The sequence below is a fragment of the Coturnix japonica genome, chromosome 10 (genome assembly GCF_054131305.1).
Source record: "Coturnix japonica strain WE chromosome 10, WE-NBRP24, whole genome shotgun sequence".
Lineage (NCBI taxonomy): Eukaryota > Metazoa > Chordata > Aves > Galliformes > Phasianidae > Coturnix > Coturnix japonica.
In genome coordinates this window covers 19494397-19518388 of record NC_140672.1, presented here as the reverse complement: position 1 = coordinate 19518388, position 23992 = coordinate 19494397, and the positions used below count along the sequence as shown (strand labels likewise).

The 23992-nt window shown below is 55.3% G+C and overlaps 1 long non-coding RNA gene across 1 annotated transcript; it reads left to right on the top strand.

Moving 5' to 3' along the window:
- Nucleotides 1-21212: 21212 nt before the first annotated feature.
- On the top strand, nt 21213-23673 carry LOC146759466 (uncharacterized). Its single transcript, XR_014932425.1, has 4 exons — nt 21213-21300; nt 21602-21725; nt 22634-22735; nt 23525-23673. It is a non-coding gene; the product is annotated as an uncharacterized LOC146759466 (long non-coding RNA).
- Nucleotides 23674-23992: the final 319 nt, after the last annotated feature.

The window sequence follows — 23992 nt, the reverse complement described above, 5'->3', positions numbered from 1 at the left end:
TGTTGGGCGGGAAGTGGAAGTTGTGGGGTGGGATTTGACACTTCTGGGGCTGCAGGTGGCACTTGTGGGGTGGGTGGTAGAACTTGTGGGGGGTGAGGTGTAACTTGTGGAGCGGGAGGTGACAACTGTGGGACAGGAGGAGGCACTTGTGGGTCGGGAGGTGGCACTTTTAAGGCGGGAGGTGGCAGTTGTGGGGCGGGAGGTGGAAGTTGTGCGGCACGATTTAGCACTTGTGTGGCTGGAGGCGGCACTTGTGGGGCGGGAGGTGGCACTTGTGGGGCGGGAAATGGATCTTGTGGGGCAGCACGTGGCACTAGTTGAGCAGGAGGTGGAAATTGTGGGGCGGGAGGTGAATGATATGAGGCAGGAGGTAGCGGTTGTGGGGCAGGAGGTGGCACTTATGGGGCATGAGATGGTATTTGTTGTGCAGTAGGTGGCACTTGTGGAGTGGGAGATGGAAGTTGTGGGGCAGGAGGTGGCAATTGTGGGCCGGGAGCTGGCACTATTGGGGCGGGAGCTGGAAGTTGTGGGTCGGGAGGTGGCACTTGTGGGGTAAGGGTTGGCACTTGTGGGGTGGGAGGAGGCACTTGTGGGGCGGGGGGTGGCAATTGATGGGTGGGAAGTGGCAGTTGTGGGGCAGTAGGTTGAAGGTTTGGGGCAGGAGGTGGCACTTGTGGGGTGGAAGGTAAGAAGATTTGGGGTGTGACGTGGAAGTAGTGGGGCGGGAGGTGGCACTTGTGGGGCGGGAGGTGGCACTTGTTGGGCAGGAGTTGGCACTTGTGTGGCTGGAGGTTGAAGCTGTGGGGCGAGAGGTAACACTTGTGGGGCAGGAGCCGGCACTTGTGGGTCAGGTGGTGGCACATGTGGGGCGGGGGTGGACGTTGTGGGGCAAGAGGTGTAACTTGTGGGGCAAGAGGTGGCCATAGAGGGGCGGGAGGTGGCACTTTTGTGGCGGGAGGTGGCACTTGTGGGGCAGGAGATGGCACTTGTGGAGCAGGAGGTGGAAGTTGCGCGTCAGGATTTGGCACTTGTGGGGCGGGAGATGGCACTTGTGGGGCAGGACGTGGCACTTGTGTGTCTGGAGGTTAAACTTGTGGGGCGGGAGATGACACATGTGTGTCTGGAGGTTAAACTTGTGGGGTGGGAGGTGGCACTTGTGGGGAAGGAGGTGGCACTTGTGGGGCAGGAGGTGGCAAATGTGGTGCAGGAAATGGCACTTGTGGGGCAGGAGTTGGCACATGTGGGACAGGAGGTGGCACTTGTGGGGCAGGAGGTGGATGATGTGGGGCAGGAGCTGGCAATTGTGAAGCATGAGCTGGCACTTTTAGGGCTGGAATTGGCACTTGTGCCACAGGAGGTGGCACTTCTGGGGTGGGACGTGGATGATGTGGGGCAGGAGGTGGAAGTTGCGTGGCAGGATTTGGCCCTTGTGGGGCGGGAGATGGCACTTGTGGGGCAGGACGTGGCACTTGTGGATCGGGAGGGGGCACTTGTGGGGCCTGAGGTGGCACTTGTAGGGCAGGAGGTCATTTGTGGGGCGGGAGGTGGAAGCTGTGAGGCAGGGGGTGGCACTTGTAAGGCAGGAGGTAGAACTTGTGGGGCAGGAGTTGGCACTTGTGGGGCGCGAGTTGGCACTTGTGGGGCAGGTAGTTGCATTAGTGGGGCAGGAGTTGGCACTTGTGGGTCAGGTGGTGGCACTTGTGGGACGGGATGTGGAAGTTGTGGGGCGTGAGGTGTCACTTGTGGGGCGGAAGTTGACACTGTTGGGGTGTGAGGTGGCACTTGTGGGGCGGAAGGTGGCACTTGTGGGCAGGAGGTGACACTTGTGGGGCAGGATGTGGCACTTGTGCGTGGGAGGTGGAGTTTGTGGGGCGGGAGGTGGCACTTGTGGGGCAGGATGTGGCATTCTTGGGGCGGGAGGTGGAAGTTGTGATGCAGGAGGTGGTACATGTGGGGCGGGAGGTGGAAGTTGTGATGCAGGAGGTGGTACATGTGGGGCGGGATGTGGCACTCGTGAGCATGGAGGTGGCACTTGTGGAACTTGTAGCAGGTGTGACTTGTCGGGCAGGAGGCGGCTCTTGTTGGGCTGGAGATTGATGTTGTGGGTCAGGAGGTGGCACTTGTGGGGCAGGAGGTGGATGATGAGTGGCAGGAGCTGGCACTTGTGAAGCATGAGCTGGCACTTGTGGGGCAGGAATTGGCACTTGTGGGGCAGGAGGTGGCACTTGTTGGATGGGAGGTGGTTGATATGGGGAAGGAGGTGGCAATTGTGCGGTTCGAGGTGGCACTTGTGGGTCAGGAGGTGAATGATGTGGGGCAGGAGTTGGCACTTGTGGGTCGGGAGGTGGCACTTGTGAGGCGGGAGGTGGCACTTGTGGGGCAAAATGCAACACTTGTGGGGCAGGAGTTATAACTTGTGGGGCAAAAGGTGGAAGTTGTGGAACAGAAGGTGGCACTTGTGGGGCGGGTGGTGGCACTTGTGGGGCGGGATGTGGCACTTGTGGGGCGGGAGGTGGGACTTGTGGGGCCAGAGGTTGAGGTTGTGGTTCGGGAGGTGGCACTTGTGGAGCAGGAGCCTACACTTGTGGGGCAGAATGTGGCACTTGTAAGGCAGGACGTTGAAATTGTGGAGCAGGTTGTGGCACTTGTGGGGCAGGAGGTGGAAATTGTGGGGCAGGAGGTGGTAATGGTGGGGCAGGAGGTCGCACTTGTGGGCCAGGAGTTGGAAGTTGTGGGGCGGGATGTGGAAGTTGTAGGGCGGGATGTGGCACTTGTGGGGCGGGAGTTGGAAGTTGAGTGACGGGAGGTGGCACTTGTGGGGCAGGTTGTGGAAGTTGTGGGGCGGGAGGTTGCACTTGTGAGACAGGAGGTGGCACTTGTGGGGCGGGAGGTGGAAGTTGTGAGGCAGGAGGTGGCACTTGGGCAGATTGTGTCACTCGTGGGCAGGGAGGTTGCACTTGTGGGGCAGGAGGTGAAAGTTGTGGGGCAGGAGGTGGCATTTGTAAGGCGGGAAGTGGCACTTGTGGGGCAGAAATAGGCACTTATGGGGCAGGAGGTGGCACTTGTGGTGCGGGAGGTGGCACTGATGGGGCAGGAAATTGAGCTTTTGGGGCAGGAGATGGCACTTGTGGGGCGTAAGGTGGAACTTATGGGGCAGGAGGTGGAGCTTGTGGAGCAGGAGGTGGTACTTGTGGGGCGGGAGGTTGGAGTTGTTGGGCAGGAGGTGGCATTTTAAGGCAGAAGGTGGCATTTGTGTGGCAGGAGGTGGCAATTGTGGGTCACGAGTTGGAAATTGTTGGGCAGGAGGTGGAAGTTTTGGGGCAGGGTTTGGCAGTTGTAGGGCGGGAGGTGGCACTTGTGGGACGGGAGGTGGCACTTGTGGGGCGGGAGGTGGCACTTGTGGGGCAGGATGTGGCATTCTTGGGGCGGGAGGTGAAAGTTGTGAGGCAGGAGGTGGCACTTGTGCTTGGGAGGTGGAGTTTGTGGAGAGGGAGGTGGCGCTTGTGGGGCAGGAGGTGGCACTTGTGGGGAGGAGGTGGAAGTTGTGTGGCGGGAGGTGGCACTTGTGGGGAGGAGGTGGAACTTGTGGGGCGGGAGGTGTAAGTTGTGATGCAGGAGGTGGTACATGTGGGACAAGAGGTGGAACTTGAGTGACAGGAGGTGGCACTTGTGGGGCAGGTTGTGGAAGTTGTGGGGCGGGACGTTGCACTTGTGAGACAGGAGGTGGCACTTGTGGGGCGGGAGGTGGAAGTTGTGATGCAGGAGGTGGTACATGTGGGGCGGGAGGTGGAAGTTGAGTGACGGGAGGTGGCACTTGTGGGGCAGGAGGTGAAAGTTGTGGGGCAGGAGGTGGCATTTGTAAGGTGGGAAGTGGCACTTGTGGGGAAGAAATTGGCACTTCTGGGGCAGGAGGTGGCACTTGTGGTGCGGGAGGTGGCACTGATGTGGCAGGATATTGAGCTTTTGGGGCAGGAGATGGCACTTGTGGGGCGTAAGGTGGAACTTATGGGGCAGGAGGTGGAACTTGTGGAGCAGGAGGTGGTACTTGTGGGGCGGGAGGTTGGAGTTGTTGGGCAGGAGGTGGCATTTTGAGGCAGAAGGTGGCATTTGTGTGGCAGGAGGTGGCAATTGTGGGGCACGAGTTGGAAATTGTTGGGCAGGAGGTGGAAGTTTTGGGGCAGGGTTTGGCAGTTGTAGGGCGGGAGGTGGCACTTGTGGGGCAGGAGGTGGCACTTCTGGGGCAGGAAATGGAGCTTTTAGGGCAGGAGGTGGAACTTGTGCAGAAGGAGGTGGTACTTGTTTGGTAAAAATTGGAAATTGTTGGGAGGGAAGAGGTACTTGTGGGGCAGGAAGTGGTTCTTGTCGGGCAGGAGCTGGCACTTGTGGGTCAGGAGGTGGCACTTGTGGGTCAGGAGGTGGATTAATTGGGGGGGAGGAGGCAGTGGTGTGGAATAATGTGGCACTTGTGGGGCATGAACTGGCACTTGTGGGGCAGGAATTGGCACTTGTGGAGCAGGAGGATGTCTTTGTCGGTCAGGAGGTGGCACTTGTGAGCAGGAAGTGGATGATGTAGTGCAGGAGCTGGCACTTGTGAAGCATGAGCTGGCACATGTGGGGCAGGAATTGGCACTTGTGGGGCAGGTGGTGGCACTTGTTGGGTGGGAGGTGGACGATGTGGGGCAGGAGGTGGCACTTGTTGTGCAGGAGGTGGCACTTATGGGTTTGGAGGTGGATGATGTGGGGCAGGAGGTGACACATGTGGGGCAGGAGATGGCACTTCTGGGGCAGGAGGTGGAAGTTGTGGGGCAGGATTTGGTACTTGTGGGGCGGGAGGTGGCACTTCTGGGGCAGGAAATGGAACTTTTAGGGCAGGAGGTGGAACTTGTGCAGAAGGAGGTGGTACTTGTTGGGTGGAAATTGGAACTTGTTGGGAGGGAAGAGGTACTTGTGGGGCAGGAAGTGGCATTTGTGGGTCAGGAGCTGGCACTTGTGGGGCAGGAGGAGGAAGTTGGTCAGTCAGTGACACTTGTGGGGCAGGAGGTGGATTATTTGGGGGGGAGGAGGCAGTGGTGTGGACAAATGTGGCACTTCAGGGGAATGAGCAGGCACTTGTGTGGCAGAAATTGGCACTTATGGGGCAGGAGGATGTCTTTGTCGGTCAGGTGGTGGCACTTGTGGGGAAGAAGGTGGATGATGTGGGGCAGGAGCTGGCAATTGTGAAGCATGAGCTGGCACTTTTGGGGCAGGAATTGTCAGTTGTGCGGCAGGAGCTGGCACTTGTGGGGCAGGATGTGGCACACGGGCAGGAGTTGGCACTTGTGTGGCGGGATGTTGAAGTTGTGGGGCGGGAGGTGGCAGTTGTGGAACAGGTATTGTCACTTGTGGGGCAGGAGGTGGATGATGTGGGGCAGGAGGTGGCACCTGTGGGGCAGGAGGTGGCACTTGTGGGGCATGAGCTGGCACTTGTGGGGCAGGAAGTTGATGATGTGGGGCATGACCTGGCATTTGTGAGGCATGAGCTGGCACTTGTGAAGCAGGAATTTGCACTTTTTGGGCAGGAGGTGGAACTTGTGGGGTGGGAGGTGGAATTTGAGGGGTGGTAGGTGAAACTTGTAAGGCAGGAGTTGGTACATGTGGGGGGGGAAATGGCACTTGTGGGGGAGGAAATGGCACCAGTGGGGTAGGATTTGGAACCTGTGGGGTAAGAAATGGCACTTGTTGGGCAGGAGGTGGCACTTGTGGGGCGGAAGTGGAACTTGTTTGTCATGTGGCCACAATTGTTGGGCGGGAGGTGGCACTTGTGGGGCAGGAGGTGGCACTTGTGGGGCAGGAGGTTGCACTTGTGGGGCAGGAGGTGGCACTTGTGGGCCAGGAGATGGAAGTTGTAGGGCGGGAGGTGGCACTTGTGGGGCAGGAAGTGGCTCTTGTCGGGCAGGAGCTGGCACTTGTAGGGCAGGAGGTTGCACTTGTGGGTCAGGAGGATGAAGTTGGGCGGTCAGTGACACTTGTGGGGAAAGAGGTGGATTATTTGGGAAGGGAGGTGGCAGTGGTGTGGCAAAATGTGGCAGTTGTGGGGCAGGAGCTGGCACGTCAGGGGAATGAGCTGGCACTTGTAGGGCAGGAATTGGCACTTGTAAGGCAGGAGGTGGAACTTGTGGGGCGGGATGTGGCACTTGTGGGATGCGAGGTGGCACTTGTGGGCAGGAGGAGGCTGTTGTGGGGCAGGAGCTGGCACTTGTGGGGCAGGAGCTGGCACTTGTGGGGCATGAGCGGGCACTTGTGGGGCAGGAATTGGCACTTGTGGGGCAGGAGGTGGATGATGTGGGGCAGGAGGCTGTCTTTGTGGGGTTGGAGGTGACACTTGTGGGGCAGGAAGTTGATGATGTGGGGCAGGAGCTGGCATTTGTGAAACATGAGCTGGCACTTGTGAAGCAGGAATGGGCACTTGTAAGGCAGGAGGTGGAACTTGTGGGGCGGGATGTGGCCCTTGCGGGATGCGAGGTGGCACTTGTGGGGCAGGAGTTGGCACTTGTGGGTTAGGTGGTGGTACTTCTGGGGCAGGATCGGGCACTTGTGGGGCAGGATGTGGAAGCTGTGGGACGGGAGGTGGAAGTTATGGGGTGGGAGGTGGAAGTTGTGGGGCAAGAATTGGCAATTGTGGGGCAAGAAGTGGCAATTGTGGGGCAGAGGGTGGCACTTGTACGGCAGGAGGTGGCACTTGTGGGACAGGACGTGGCAATTGGGAAGGACGTGGCACTTGTGGGGCAGGAGGTGGCACTTGTGGGGCAGGAGGTGGCACTTGTGGGGCAGGAGGAGGCTGTTGTTGGGCGGGAGGTGGGACTTGTGTAACAAGAGGTGGAAATTGTGCGGTGGGATGTGGCACTTGTGGGGCAAGGGGTGGCACTTGTGAGGCAGAAGGTGGCACTTGTGGGGCAGGAGGTGGAAGTTGTGGGTCAGGAGGTGACATTTGTGGAACAGGAGGTGGATGATGTGGGGAAGGAGGTGGATGATGTGGAACAGTAGGTGGCACCTGTGGGGCAGGAGATGGCACTTGTGGGGCGGGAGGTAAAAATTGTGGGGTGGGAGGTGGAAATTGTGGGGCAAGGGGTGGCAGTTGCGGGGCTTGGGGCGGCACATGTGGGGCAGTGTGTGGCACTTGAGGGGCGGGAGGTGGCACTTGTGGGGCAGGAGGTGGCACTTGTGGGGCGGGATGTGGCAGTTGTGGGGCAGATGATGACACCTGTGGGGCGGGAGGTGGATGTTTTTGGGAAGGAGGTTGAAGTTGTGGGGAGGGTGGTGGCACTTGTGGGGCGGGAGGTGAAAGTTGTGGGGCAGGAGGTGGCATTTGTAAGGCGGGAAGTGGCACTTGTGGGGCAGAAATTGGCACTTATGGGGCAGGAGGTGGCACTTGTGGTGCAGGAGGTTGTACTTGTGGGGCGGGAGGTTGGAGTTGTTGGGCAGGAGGTGGCATTTTGAGGCAGAAGGTGGCATTTGTGTGGCAGGAGGTGGCAATTGTGGGGCACGAGTTGGAAATTGTTGGGCAGGAGGTGGAAGTTTTGGGGCAGGGTTTGGCAGTTGTAGGGCGGGAGGTGGCAATTGTGGAGCGGGAGGTGGAAGTTGTGGAGCGGGAGGTGGCACTTCTGGGGCAGGAAATGGAGCTTTTAGGGCAGGAGGTGGAACTTGTGCAGAAGGAGGTGGCACTTGTTGGGCGGAAATTGGAACTTGTTGGGAGGGAAGAGGTACTTGTGGGGCAGGAAGTGGCTCTTGTGGGGCAGGAGCTGGCACTTGTGGGGCAGGAGGAGGAAGTTTGTCAGTCAGTGACACTTGCGGGGCAGGAGGTGGATTATTTGGGGGGGAGGAGGCAGTGGTGTGGACAAATGTGGCACTTGTGGGGCATGAACTGGCACTTGTGGGGCAGGAATTGGCACTTGTGGGGCAGGTGGTGGCACTTGTTGGGTGGGAGGTGGACGATGTGGGGCAGGAGGTGGCACTTGTGGAGCAGGAGGTGGAAGTTGCATTGCAGGATTTGGCATTTGTGGGTTTGGAGTTGGCACTTGTGGGGCATGAGGTGGAATTTGTGGGATGGTAGGTGGAACATGTGGGGCAGGAGCTGGCACTTGTGGGGCAGGATGTGGCACACGTTGCCAGGAGTCGGCAATTTTGTGGCGGGATGTTGAAGTTGTGGGGCGGGAGGTGGCACTTGTGGAACAGGTATTGTCACTTGTGGGGGAGGAGGTGGATGATGTGGGGCAGGAGGTGGTCTTTGTGGGGCAGGAGGTGGCACCTGTGGGGCAAGAGGTGGCACTTGTGGGGCATGAGCTGGCACTTGTGGTGCAGGAAGTTGATGATGTGGGGCATGAGCTGGCATTTGTGAAGAATGAGCTGGCACTTGTGAAGCAGGAATTGGCACTTTTGGGGCAGGAGGTGGAACTTTTGGGGTGGGAGGTGGAATTTGTGGGGTGGGAGGTGAAACTTGTAAGGCAGGAGTTGGCACATGTGGGGGGGGAAATGGCACTTGTGGGGCAGGAAATAGCACTTGTTGTGCAGGAGGTGGCACTTATGGGTTTGGAGGTGGATGATGTGGGGCAGGAGGTGACACATGTGGGGCAGGAGATGGCACTTCTGGGGCAGGAGGTGGAAGTTGTGGGGCAGGATTTGGTAATTGTGGGGTGGGAGGTTGCACTTGTGGGGCTGGAGTTGGCACTTGTGGGGCGGGAGGTGGCACTAGTGGGGCAGGAGGTGGCACTTGTGGGGAGCGATGTGGCACTTGTGGGCGGGAGGTGGAATTTGTGGAGAGGGAGGTGGCACTTATGGGGCGGGAGCTGGAACTTGTGGGGCGAGAGGTGGCACATGTGGAGCAGGAGCTGGCACTTTCGGGGCAGGAGCTGGCTCTTGCACGGCAGGAGGTGGCACTTGTGGTTCGGGAGGTGGAACTTGTGGGTCGGGAGGTGGCACTTGTGGGGCAGGAGGTGGCACTTGTGGGATGGTAGGTGGAACTTGTGGGGCAAGTCTTGGAACTTGTGGTGCAGGAGATATCACACGTTGGGCAGGAGTTGGCACTTCCTCAAAGAAACCCATAGCGACCCCATAGTCACCCATAGCGCCCCATAGGAACACAAAGATACCCCATGGAGCCCCATAGACACCCCATAGTGACCTATATGAGCCCAAAGAGACCCCATAGCACCCCATAGCTACTCCATAGTGCCCCATAGCAGCCCATGGAGCCTCATAGACACTCCATTGTGCCCCACAGCACCCCATTGCACCCCATAGGGACCCATAGACACAGCATACTGCTCCATAGAGCCCCATAGACACCCCATAGTTCCCCACAGCACCCCATAGCAGCCCACAGTGCCCCATAGACACCACATAAGGCCATACAGCCACACCATAGAGCCCAATTGAACCACATAGACACCCCATATCGCCCCATAGTGCCTGTAGACACCACATAGAGCCCCATAGAGACCCACTGAACCCCATACAGACCCCATGCAGACCCCATAGAGCCCCACAGACAACCCATAGATCCCCAAAGACACCCCATAGACTCCCCATAGAGCCCCATAGGGACCCCATAGCGCCCCATAGAGACCCCATTCTTCCGCATAGAGCCCCATAGCAAACCATAGCACCCCATAGTCACCCATAGCGCCCCATAGGAACCCAAGGATACCCCAAAGCACCCCATAGCCACCCTACAGCACCGCATAGCCACCCCATAGAGCCCCATAGACACCACATAGTGACACATAGCGCCCCATAGGGGCACAAAGAGACCCCAAATCATCCCATAGCTACTCCACAGTGCCCCATAGCAGCCCATGGAGCCTCATAGACACTCCCTTGTGCCCCACAGCGCACCATTGCACCACATAGGGACCCATAGACACCCTATACTGCTCCATAGAGCCCCATAGCACCCCATAGTGCCTCACAGCACCCCATAGCACAACATAGTGCCACATAGACACCACATAAGGACATATAGCCACACCATAGAGCCCCATAGACATCCCATAGAGCCCCGTAGGCAACCCATTGTGCCCCATAGAGCTCCCATAGCCACCCATAGAAACTCATTTTGCCACATAGACACACCATAGCGTTCCATAGACACCCCATAGAAACCTCAGAACGCCCCATAGAACCCCATAGAGCTCCATAGGCACCCCATAGAGCCACATAGAGAACCCATAGAGGCACATAGCAACCCATAGGGGGGACATTGGGACACATATGGACACATAGTGACCCATAGGGAGACACTGGGACCCATAAGGTGACATTGGGACACATAGGGACACCATGGATTACAGTGGGGGACAGTGATACCCGTAGAGACACATAGAGACTCTGCTGAGACCCATAAGAGACCCCATAGAGGCACATAGGGACCACACTGAAACCCATAGATACCCATAGGAGAACATTTAAGCCCATAGATACGAATAAGAGACCCCATAGAGGCACATAGCTACCCATAGGGGGGATATTGGGACACATAGGGACACATAGTGACCCATAGGGAGACACTGGGACCCATAGGGGTATATTGGGACACATAGGGATCCCATGGATTACAGTGGGGGACAGTGAGACCCATAGAGACACATAGGGACTCCGCTGTAACCCTTAAGAGATCCCATAGAGGCACATAGGGACCTAATGTAACCTATGGATACCAATAGGTAGATATTTTGGCCCAGAGATACTCATAAGAGACCCCATGGAGACGCTTAGCAACACATAGGAGGGACATTGGGACACATAGGGACACATTGTGACCCATAGGCTGACACTGGGACAAATAGGGGGACATTGGGACACAGAGGGACCCCATGGATTTCAGTGGGGGACAGTGAGACCCATAGAGACACATAGGGACCTCGCTGAGACTTATAAGAGACCCCATAGAGGCACATAGGGACTGCATTGAAACACATAGATACCCATAGGAAGACATTTGGGCCCAGAGATATCCATGAGACCCCATAGAGACCCCATAGTGGCACATAGCAACCCATAGGGGGGACACTGGGACACATAGGGACACATAGTGACCCATAGGGGGACACTGGGACCCATAGGGTGACATTGGGACACATAGGGACACCATGGATTACAGTGGGGGACAGTGATACCCGTAGAGACACATAGAGACTCTGCTGAGACCCATAAGAGACCCCATAGAGGCACATAGGGACCACAGTGAAACCCATAGATACCCATAGGAGGAAATTTAAGCCCATAGATACAAATAAGAGACCCCATAGAGGCACATAGCTACCCATAGGGGGGATATTAGGACACATAGGGACACATAGTGACCCATAGGGAGACACTGGGACCCATAGGGGGACATTGGGACACATAGGGATCCCATGGATTACAGTGGGGGACAGTGAGACCCATAGAGACACATAGGGACATTGCTGAGACCCATAGAGACCCCATAGAGGCACATCGGGACCACACTGAAACCCATAGATGCACATAGGAAGACATTTGGGCCCAGAGATACCCATAAGAGACCACATAGAGACCCCATAGAGGTACATAGCAACCCATAGTGTGGATATTGGGACACAGAGGGACCCCATGGATTACAGTGGGGAACAGTGAGACCCGTAGAGACACATAGGGGCTCCACTGATACCCATAAGAGACCCCATAGAGGCACATAGGGACCTCATTGAAACCCATAGATACCCATAGGAAGACATTTGGGCCCAGATATACCAATAAGAGTCCCCATAGAAACCCCAAAGGGGGCCAATGGGACACATAGGGGGGACATTTGGCACTTAGGAACACATAGTGACCCATAGGGAGACACTGGGACCCATAGGGGCTGTATGGGAGATTGGTAATCACAGCCTGAACCTCTGATTAATCAGCTGAGGCAAGTGTGGGGTCAGCTGCGGGAGCACAGGTGAGAGTAATGGAGCTGTGCTCCCGGGAGGGCTGGAGCTCGACTCCACCTCCTCTGAGACCTCATTTAAGGGCTGACCCTCACTCGAGCCGCTTTCCATTATCTTTCCGAGCTCCCTGTTACCGGGTGAGGTCCCAGAAGACTGGAGGCTTGCCAACGTGACTCCCATTTCCAAGCAAGGTTGTCAGGAGGATCCGGGCAACTCCAGGCCTGTTAGCCTGACCTCGGTGCCAGGGAAGGGAATGGAACGAATTGTCTTGAGGGAGATGACAGATGCGGCAGGTGTGGGATGAGCAGGAGATCAGACCTAGCCAGCATGGGTTCGTGAAGGGCAGCTCCTGCTTGACCAATCTGATCTCCTTCTACGATCCTGTGACCCATCTGATGGATGAAGGAAAGAAAGAAAGGCTGTTGATGTGCTCTACTTGGACTTCAGCAAAGCCTTCACAACTGTCTCCCATGCTATTCTCCTACAAAAGCTGGCAGCCCTTTTCCAACCTTGAGAATTCTGTGATTCTGTGAGGCAGCATCTCTTGGACATCGCTCTGCAGTGAAGACCGCCCCAGCTTCCTCAGCGAAGGCATCACCACTGGTGAGTTTCTCTCTCGCTTAGAAACTCTGTACATTTGTTACCATCTTTGTTACCATCTGTATAGTTACCACCTAGACAGGGGGACATAGAGAGACACTGGGACCCCTAGGGACCCATAGAGATCCAGAGGAAGACATTGGGACCCATAGAGAGACACTGGGACCCATAGGGACACATAGAGAGACACTGGGACCCATAGGGACACATAGAGACCCATAGACAGTCATTGGGAGCCATAAGGATAAATTGAGACCCATAGAGACCCCATTGAGACCCATAGTGCCTCAAAGAAACCCATAGCGACCCCATAGTCACCCATAGCGCCCCATAGGAACACAAAGATACCCCATAGAGCCCCATAGACACCCCATAGTGACCCATAGGGGCCCAAAGAAACCCCATAGCACCCCATAGCTACTCCACAGTGCTCCATAGCAGCCCATGGAGCCTCATAGACACTCCATTGTGCCCCACAGCGCCCCATTGCACCCCATAGGGACCCATAGACACCCTATACTGCTCCATAGAGCCCCATAGCACCCCATAGTGCCTCACAGCACCCCATAGCACAACATAGTGCCACATAGACACCACATAAGGATATATAGCCGTGCCATAGAGCCCCATAGGTAACCATTGTGCCCCATAGATCTCCCATAGCCACCCATAGAAACTCATTTTGCCACATAGACACACCATAGCGTTCCATAGACACCCCATAGAAACCTCAGAACGCCCCATAGTACTCCATAGAGCTCCATAGGCACCCCATAGAGCCCCATAGAGAACCCAAAGAGGCACATAGCAACCCATAGGGGGGACATTGGGACACATAGGGACACAAAGTGACCCATAGGGAGACACTGGGACCCATAGGGGGACATTTTGACACATAGAGACCCCATGGATTAAGGTGGGGGACAGTGAGACCCATAGAGGCACATAGGGACCACATTGAAACCCATAGATACCCATAGGAAGACATTTGGGCCCAGAAATACCCATAAGAGACCACATAGAGACCCCATAGAGGTACATAGCAACCCATAGTGTGGACATTGGCACACAGAGTGACCCCATGGATTACAGTGGGGAACAGTGAGACCCGTAGAGACACATAGGGGCTCCACTGATACCCATAAGAGACCCCATAGAGGCACATAGGGACCTCATTGAAACCAATAGATACCCATAGGAAGACATTTGGGCCCAGAGATACCAATAAGAGTCCTTATAGAAACCCCAAAGTGGGCCATTGGGACACATAGGGGGGACAATCGGCACTTAGGAACAAATAGTGACCCATAGGGAGACACTGGGACCCATAGGGGTATATTGGGACACATAGGGACCCCATGGAACATAGTGGGGGACAGTGAGACCCATAGAGACACATAGGGACTTCGCTGTAACCCGTAAGAGACCCCATAGAGGCACATAGGGACGTAATGTAACCTATGGATACCAATAGGTAGATATTTTGGCCCAGAGATACTCATAAGAGACCCCATGGAGACGCTTAGCAACACATAGGAGGGACATTGGGACACATAGGGACACATTGTGACCCATAGGCTGACACTGGGACCAATAGGGGGACATTGGGACACATAGGGACCCCATGGATTTCAGTGGGGGACAGTGAGACCCATAGAGACACATAGGGACCTCGCTGAGACCCATAAGAGACCCCATAGAGGCACATAGGGACCTCATTGAAACCCATAGGTAACCATAGGAATACATTGGGCAGAAAATTGAGCTTTTGGGGCAGGAGATGGCACTTGTGGGGCGTAAGGTGGAACTTATGGGGCAGGAGGTGGAACTTGTGGAGCAGGAGGTTGGAGTTGTTGGGCAGGAGGTGGCATTTTGAGGCAGAAGGTGGCATTTGTGTGGCAGGAGGTGGCAATTGTGGGGCACGAGTTGGAAATTGTTGGGCAGGAGGTGGAAGTTTTGGGGCAGGGTTTGGCAGTTGTAGAGCAGGATGTGGCACTTGTGGGGCGGGAGGTGGCACTTCTGGGGCAGGAAATGGAGCTTTTAGGGCAGGAGGTGGAACTTGTGCAGAAGGAGGTGGTACTTGTTGGGCGGAAATTGGAACTTGTTGGGAGGGAAGAGGTACTTGTGGGGCAGGAAGTGGCTCTTGTGGGGCAGGAGCTGGCACTTGTGGGGCAGGAGGTTGCACTTGTGGGTCAGGAGGAGGAAGTTGGTCAGTCAGTGACACTTGTGGGTCAGGAGGTGGATTATTTGGGGGGGAGGAGGCTGTGGTGTGGACAAATGTGGCACTTCAGGGGAATGAGCTGGCACTTGTGGGGCAGGAATTGGCACTTATGGGGCAGGAGGAGGTCTTTGTCGGTCAGGAGGTGGCACTTGTGAGCAGGAAGTGGATGATGTAGTGCAGGAGCTGGCACTTATGATGCATGAGCTGGCACATGTGGGGCAGGAATTGGCACTTGTGGGGCAGGTGGTGGCACTTGTTGGGTGGGAGGTGGACGATGTGGGGCAGGAGGTGGCAATTGTGGAGCAGGAGGTGGAAGTTGCATTGCAGGATTTGGCATTTGTGGGTTGGGAGTTGGCACTTGTGGGGCATGAGGTGGAATTTGTGGGGTGGTAGGTGGAACATGTGGGGCAGGAGCTGGCACTTGTGGGGCAGGATGTGGCACACGTTGCCAGGAGTCGGCACTTGTGTGGCGGGATGTTGAAGTTGTGGGGCGGGAGGTGGCACTTGTGGAACAGGTATTGTCACTTGTGGGGCAGGAGGTGGCACTTGTGGGGCAGGAGGTGGCACTTGTGGGGCAGGAGGTGGCACTTGTGGTACAAGAGGTGGCACTTGTGGGGCATGAGCTGGCACTTGTGGGGCAGGAATTGGCACTTGTGTGGCAGGAGGTGGATGATGTGGGGCAGGAGGCTGTCTTTGTGGGGTTAGAGGTGGCACTTGTGGGGCAGGAAGTTGATGATGTGGGGCATGAGCTGGCATTTGTGAAGAATGAGCTGGCACTTGTGAAGCAGGAATTGGCACTTTTGGGGCAGGAGCTGGAACTTGTGGGGTGGGTGGTGGAATTTGTGGGGTGGGAGGTGAAACATGTAAGGCAGGAGTTGGCACATGTGGGGGGGGAAATGGCACTTGTGGGGCAGGAAATGGCACCAGTGGGGTAGGATTTGGAACCTGTGGGGTAAGATATGGCACTTGTTGGGCAGGAGGTGGCACTTGTGGGGTGGAAGTGGAACTTGTTTGTCATGTGGCCACAATTGTTGGGCGGGAGGTGGCACTTATGGGGCAGGAGTTGGCACTGGTGTGGCTGGAGGTTGAAGTTGTGGGGCGAGAGGTAGCACTTGTGGGGCAGGACGCGGCGAATGTGGTGCAGGAAATGGCACTTGTGGGGCAGGAGTTGGCACTTGTGGGTCAGGTGGTGGCACATGTGGGGCAGGGGTCGACGTTGTGGGGCAAGAGGTGTAACTTGTGGGGCATGAGGTGTAACTTGTGGGGCAGGAGGTGGCTATAGAGGGGCGAGAGGTGGCACTTGTGGGGCAGGAGATGGCAATTGTGGAGCAGGAGGTAAAAGATGCACGTCAGAATTTGGCACTTGTGGGGCGGGAGATGGCACTTGTGGGGCGGGAGATGGCACTTGTGTGTCTGGAGGTTAAACTTGTGGGGTGGGAGGTGGCATTTGTGGGGAAGGAGGTGGCACTTGTGGGGCAGGAGGTGGCAAATGTGGTGCAGGAAATGGCACTTGTGGGGCAGGAGTTGGCACTTGTGGGGCACGAGTTGGCACTTGTGGGGCAGGTAGTTGCATTAGTGGGTCAGGTGGTGGCATTTGTGGGTCAGGTGGTGGCACTTGTGGGGCGGGATGTGGAAGTTGTGGGGCGTGAGGTGTCACTTGTGGGGCGGAAGTTGACACTGTTGGGGTGTGAGGTGGCACTTGTGGGGCGGAAGGTGGCACTTGTGGGCAGGAGGTGACACTTGTGGGGCAGGTTGTGGCACTTGTGCGTGGGAGGTGGCACTTGTGGGGCGGGAGGTGGCACTTGTGGGGGGGGTGGCACTTGTGAGGCATGAGGTGGCACTTGTGGGGCAGGATGTGGCACTTGTGCGTGGGAGGTGGAGTTTGTGAAGAGGGAGGTGGCACTTGTGGGGAGGAGGTGGAACTTGTGGGGCGGGAGGTGGAAGTTGTGATGCAGGAGGTGGTACATGTGGGGCAGGAGGTGTAAGTTGTGATGCAGGAGGTGGTACATGTGGGGCGGGAGGTGGAAGTTGTGATGCAGGAGGTGGTACATGTGGGGCGGGAGGTGGAAGTTGTGATGCAGGAGGTGGTACATGTGGGGCGGGAGGTGGAAGTTGTGATGCAGGAGGTGGTACATGTGGGGCGGGAGGTGGAAGTTGTGATGCAGGAGGTGGTACATGTGGGGCGGGAGGTGTAAGTTGTGATGCAGGAGGTGGTACATGTGGGGCGGGAGGTGTAAGTTGTGATGCAGGAGGTGGTACATGTGGGGCGGGAGGTGGAAGTTGTGATGCAGGAGGTGGTACATGTGGGGCGGGAGGTGGAAATTGTGATGCAGGAGGTGGTACATGTGGGGCGGGAGGTGGAAGTTGTGATGCAGGAGGTGGTACATGTGGGGCGGCAGGTGTAAGTTGTGATGCAGGAGGTGGTACATGTGGGGCGGGATGTGGCACTCGTGAGCAGGGAGGTGGCACTTGTGGAACTTGTAGCAGGTGTAACTTGTCGGGCAGGAGGCGGCTCTTGTGGGGCTGGAGATTGATGTTGTGGGTCAGGAGGTGGCACTTGTGGGGCAGGAGGTGGATGATCAGGGGCAGGAGCTGGCACTTGTGAAGCATGAGCTGGCACTTGTGGGGCAGGAATTGGCACTTGTAGGGCAGGAGGTGGCAGTTGTTGGGCAGGAGGTGGCACTTGTGGAGCGGGAGGTGGCACTTGTGGGGCAAAATGCAACACTTGTGGGGCAGGAGTTATAACTTGTGGGGCAGGAGGTGGAAGTTGTGGAACAGAAGGTGGCACTTGTGGGGTGGGATGTGGCACTTGTGGGGCGGGAGGTGGGACTTGTGGGGCCAGAGGTTGAGGTTGTGGTTCGGGAGGTGGCACTTGTGGAGCAGGAGCCTACACTTGTGGGGCAGAATGTGGCACTTGTAAGGCAGGACGTTGAAATTGTGGAGCAGGTTGTGGCACTTGTGGGGCAGGAGGTGGAAATTGTGGGGCAGGAGGTGGTAATGGTGGGGCAGGAGGTCGCACTTGTGGGCCAGGAGTTGGAAGTTGTGGGGCGGGATGAGGAACTTGTGGGGCAGGAGGTGGCACTTGTAGGGCGGGAGTTGGAAGTTGAGTGACGGGAGGTGGCACTTGTGGGGCAGGTTGTGGAAGTTGTGGGGCGGGAGGTTGCACTTGTGAGACAGGAGGTGGCACTTGTGGGGCGGGAGGTGGAAGTTGTGAGGCAGGAGGTGGCACTTGGGCAGATTGTGTCACTCGTGGGCAGGGAGGTTGCACTTGTGGGGCAGGAGGTGAAAGTTGTGGGGCAGGAGGTGGCATTTGTAAGGCGGGAAGTGGCACTTGTGGGGCAGAAATTGGCACTTATGGGGCAGGAGGTGGCACTTGTGGTGCGGGAGGTGGTACATGTGGGGCGGGAGGTTGGAGTTGTTGGGCAGGAGGTGGCATTTTGTGGCAGAAGGTGGCATTTGTGTGGCAGGAGGTGGCAATTGTGGGTCACGAGTTGGAAATTGTTGGGCAGGAGGTGGAAGTTTTGGGGCAGGGTTTGGCAGTTGTAGGGCGGGAGGTGGCACTTGTGGGCCAGGAGGTGGAAGTTGTAGGGCAGGAGGTGGCACTTGTGGGGCAGGAGGTGGAATTTGTGGGGTGGTAGGTGGAACATGTGGGGCAGGAGCTGGCACTTCTGGGGCAGGATGTGGCACTTGTGGGGCAAGAGGTGGCACTTGTGGGGCATGAGCTGGCACTTGTGGGGCAGGAAGTTGATGATGTGGGGCATGAGCTGGCATTTGTGAAGCATGAGCTGGCACTTGTGAAGCAGGAATTGGCACTTTTGGGGCAGGAGGTGGAACTTGTGGGGTGGGAAGTGGAATTTGTGGGGTGGGAGGTGAAACTTGTAAGGCAGGAGTTGGCACATGTGGGGGGGGAAATGGCACTTGTGGGGCAGGAAATGGCACCAGTGGGGTAGGATTTGGAACCTGTGGGGTAAGAAATGGCACTTGTTGGGCAGGAGGTGGCACTTGTGGGGCGGAAGTGGAACTTGTTTGTCATGTGGCCACAATTGTTGGGCGGGATGTGGCACTTGTGGGGCAGGAGGTGGCACTTGTGGGGCAGAAGGTGGAAGTTGCAGGGCAGGATTTGGCATTTGTGGGGCGGGAGGTGGCACTTGTGGAACAAGTATTGTCACTTGTGGGGGAGGAGGTGGATGATGTGGGGCAGGAGGTGGTCTTTGTGGGGCAGGATGTGGATGATGTGGGGCAGGAGGTGGTCTTTGTGGGGCAGGAGCTGGCACTTGTGAAGCATGAGCTGGCACTTGTGGGGAAGGAGCTGGACTTGCAGGGTGACAGGTGGCACTTGTGGGGCAGGAGGTGGCACTTGTGGGGCAGGAGGTGGCACTTCTGGGGCAGGTGTTGGCACTTGTGGGGCAGGTGTTGGCACTTGTGGGGCAGGAGATGGAAGTTGTGGGGCGGTAGGTTGCACTTGTGCGTGGGAGGTGGATGTTGTGGGGCAGGAAATGGCACCTGTGGGGCAGGAGGTGGCGCTTTTGGGGGAGGTGGTGGCATTTGTTGGGCGAGAGGTGAAACTTATGGGGCAGGAGGTGGCACTTGTAGGTCAAGAGGTGGAACTAGTTGGGCAGGAGGTGACACTTGTGGGGCAGGAGGTGGAACTTATGGGGCGTTACGTGGAAGTTGTGGGGCAGGAGGTGGCTCTTTTGAGGCAGGAGGTGGCACTTGTGGGCCAGGAGATGGAAGTTGTAGGGTGGGAGGTGGTAGATGTTGGGCGTGAGGTGGCACTTGTGGGTCGGGAGGTGGAAGTTGTGGGGCAGGAGGTGGAAGTTGTGGAGTGGGAGGTGGCATTTGTGGGGCGAAAGGTGACACTTGTGTGGCAGGAGGTTGCACTTGTGGGGCAGGAGGTGGCACTTGTGGGGCGAAAATTGGAACTTGTTGGGAGGGAAGAGGTACTTGTGGGGCAGGAAGTGGCTCTTGTCGGGCAGGATCTGGCACTTGTGGGGCAGGAGGTTGCACTTGTGTGTCAGGAGGAGGAAGTTGGGCGGTCAGTGACACTTGTGGGGCAGGAGGTGGATTATTTTGGGGGGGAGGTGGCAGTGGTGTGGCAAAATGTGGCACTTGTGGGGCAGGAGCTGGCACTTTTAGGGCAGGAATTGGCACTTGTGGTGCAGGGGGTGGTCGTTGTGTGGCAGGAGGTGGTCGTTGTGGGGCAGGAGGTGGCACTTGTGGGGCAGAAGATGGATGATGTGGGACACGACCTTGCACTTGTGGGGCATGAACTGGCACTTGTTGGGCAGGAGGTGGCACTTGTGGGGAAGGAGGTGGCACTTGTATGGCAGGAATTGAAACTTGTGGGGTGGGATGGGGTACCTGTGGTGAAGGAGCTGGCACTTGTGGGGCAGGAGCTGGCACTTGTGGGGCATGAACTGGCACTTGTGGGCAGGAAGTGGATGATGTGGTGCAGGAGCTGGCACTTGTGAAGCATGAGCTGGCACATGTGGGGCAGGAATTGGCACTTGTGGGGCAGGAGCCTACACTTGTGGGGCAGAACGTGGCACTTGTTGGGCAGGAGGTTGAAGTTGTGGTGCAGGATGTAGCACTTGTGGGGCAGGAGCTGTAAATTGTCTGGCGAGATAAGGCACTTGTGGGGCAGGAGGTTGCACTAGTTTGGCAGGAGGTGGCACTTGTGGGGCGGGATGTGGCACTTGTGGGGCGAGAGGTGGCACTTGTGGGGCGGTAGGTGGATGATGTGGGGCAGGAGTTGGCACTTGTGGGGTAAGGGTTGGCACTTGTGGGGTGGGAGGAGGCACTTGTGGGGCGGGGGTTGGCAATTGCTGGGTGGGAAGTGGCAGTTGTGGGGCAGTAGGTTGACTGTCCCAGTCTGCCTCTGGGTGGGATCTCTTTCTGATGATTTCTCCTCTGTGGAGTTTGTTCTGTGCACTTCCATCCTCAGTGGTGGGTGAGCCATTCTTTTTTTTTTTTTACTTTTGTGATATATTCCTGTTGCGCCTATCTTTCTGCTGTTACGTATGTTATGGATTTCCTTTTTTTTTTTTTTTTTTTAATCTGTTTTGTGTGGTTGTTTTTTGTTGTTTGTATTGTTGTTGTTTTTTAACTTTGATTCCCTGGTCTTTGGCTTGCTTTTTTTTTTTCTTTCTTTATTTTTCTTTGTTTTGCTTTTTTCTTTTGCTGCATCATGATCTGCTTCACGGGTGTCATTTGCAAGAGACTGTAAATTCTCCTGGTTCGAACTGCAGTCAGCTTAATCAGATGCGTAAGAAATACATAAGGGCTGCTGAGGCCGGGCTGGTTTTCCATTTCTTTATAAACTGGGGTGCATCCACAGCAGCACTTATCTCTTGTTTTTGTTGTTGCTGTTGTTCAAGATAATTAAAGGATGCTACGTCTGTGTTTGTTGTCATCCTGCTTTCTTTTCTCTGTCTTGCAGGTCAGCTCGTGCTAGAAGTCAATGGTATCGCTGTATGAATCAAGGGCAGTTTAGGAGCAGCTGCTGATGGAAGAAACGAAGTCCAGGCTAATAAATGGAAGTATCTTCTGGTAAGGTGTCAAAGGTGGCAGTCATCATTAAAACCAAAGGGCTGGCTCATCCGAGTGCTTGCTGACTGATGCTTGGGAGTGTCTCGTTCTCCAGCTGTATGATACGAAAGCTAAATATGCTGAGCCGTTACAGCTTGTGCTGAAGTTGTGATTGTGCTCCCAGATGTTTCCTTTAGTGGTAAATCATGTTCTGGCACTGTGGTAGTCCTATCTCTGGCATGATCAGGAGCCTGGAGCACCGTGTCTGGTTGCAAGCCTTGTGTGCCTGTTTCCATGAACCTTGCTTTCTTTCTCTCTTCAGAGTAAGGGCAGGGTGCTTCCTTGCTTTTGGTGGATTCATTCAGGAGGCTGTCAGAAGGCCAATTGCAGTGTTCATAACACGGAGGGACACAATGGGAATGGACTCTCGTTACCACCATGCAAAAGTGAGTTTCTTATGAGTGATATAATTTTGATTATTACTTCTGAGCAGTTGCAGTGTGATAGAGGATGTCACGAAACTATTTATTTGGGAGCACAGGGAAGAGTCATGAGAACCGAAAATGTAGTTTCTGTTTTGGCTGTCAAAATGGTGGAGTTTTTTTGGGAGGACAGTGTCTGGTCTTCCTGTTAGCAGGCCCCCTCTGAGAAATTGGGCTTTGCTTGCTGCTTTGCTGTGCCTACCTGCCTGCTCCCTGTGCTTGCTGTGTCTGATACCAGCGGTCGTGGAACATGCTCCCTGAGGCTGTGGGCCTGGCCCTGAGCTGCTGCAGCTTAAAGGCCGTTTGAGTTTAGGTTGTCCTTCCTGGAGCATCGGGTTGGACTTGATAATCCTCGTGGTTCCTTTACAACTTGGGCTATTCTGTGGTTCTGTGGTCTTGGTGGTTTGCCTGGGAAATACCAGATGGTTTTATTCCCCCAATTTTTTATGGCATTTGAACTTGTTTCAATTCTAAATGTGGGAGAGGAGTTGGATAAGGGTAGGGTAAGGGTAAGGGTAGGTTGCTTTTTTCTTTTTCCTATTCTCCTAGGTATTTTCTGCCCATGTTGTGATAACTCTCTAACCAGAAATGTTCTTAATGCTCATGAAAAGGCTTTACTGGCAGCACACAATTTGACCATAGGACTGCTTGCTGGATTAATTTCTATGGATTGATTGTATGCTTTTTGAGGTGGTATGTTCAGTTTATCTTTTGAAAGGCTGTCAGCTTTTGAGGTCGCTGAGGTGTCTTGCTTTATCAGTCTCTAGCAGCTTGCTGGAGCTTGAAGTAGTTGAATCGTCCCATACAGAGCTGTTAAATAAAACCTTATAATCACTTTGTTTGTCACCTTACTGCCCTTCTTGTCTCCCTAGAGCCCAGCTGTCTTCCTGGGATTGCTGAGCAGCTGCCTTTCGCTGTCTCCTGCCTATCAGATCAAAAACCAGTGGTGTAAAACTGAGTTGGAATTTGGTGGCGTAAGTCCTTGAGTATTCTTTATTTCTGTAAAAGGCGCTGGATGTCTCAAGATGGAAGTCCAGATACCTACCCAAGTGTATTACAGCAATCACAGAATTTCTATTTCAGAGACTTTTTCAAAGCCCTTCAGATGGAAAGGCAAAGGGAAGTGCAACTTTGGAGTAGTAAATGGTGCTTATTAAAATGTAAAGAGGTCCAATTGGTGTAAATGGACTCCAGTCACACTGGTGTATAGCTTTCTTTATGAGGGTACTCAGGAATTCTTCTGACAATGAGTGATACAGTCCCAGCTCCAGGTGCGTGCTCAGCTTGGAAATGCATGCACATAGCTTTTGCTTGGCCAGCTGCTTTGACTGCATTGCACTACATCATCTTGTCTTGATCTCTTTGCTCCCTCCATCAAAAGTTTTGCTCGGCCTAGACTCGTTGCAGATACTGACTGTGTTATTTTGATCCACATGAGATCAATACAGAAATGAATACAGAAAATTAAGTAGGGTTGTGCAGCACGAATTTGAACGTCTATGGAGACCACCCTTTGTGGGACTCAGACTTGCAGAACTAGCTCCTTGAAGAGAGGGGCTCCAAGGTATTAACCCATATAAACCGTTGCTCTTCAGCATCTTCCTTCGTCAGTGACATAGATGATGGCAGGTTTGCAGACGATACAAACTGAGCAGTGCAGTCAATATATTGTAGGGGAGGGAAGCCAACCAGAGGGACCGGGACAGGCTGGAGAGGTTGCGGGCGTCCCTTTATTTTCCTTTGTTGTTTCCTTCTGGTTACAGGGAGGTGTCCGTCCCTTCTGCCACTGTGAAGTTGCTGTGGGGAATGAAACCGTCTGCAATTGTGGAAGGAGGGTCACTGCATGAGGAGGGGCTGCACATTCAGACATATGGAAGTTGATGGGAGTGTTTGCCTACAGATGTGTTCTCAATTTCAGTCCTCCAAAGCAATGAATTTCTGTAGGAGGCTAGATGTGCTTTTACAGGCAAGATTCATTGACTTTAAAATGATACTGGTTTTGATGACGACGAGGGGGGCTGGGTGGTTGTACAGGGAAGACAATTGAATGCTGCCAGAGATCTGCGTTTATCAGGCAGGAAACAGTGGGCATTGGCCTCCCATGAGCTGGGCTTGATACTGATCTACCGGGACTCTTCTGTCCTGGATATCTTCAGAGAACATTGTTCTAGCTGCTTGTAGTTGTAAGGCGTGGGAAAGGAAACAGTGGTAAAGAACTAAGAACCTGCAAG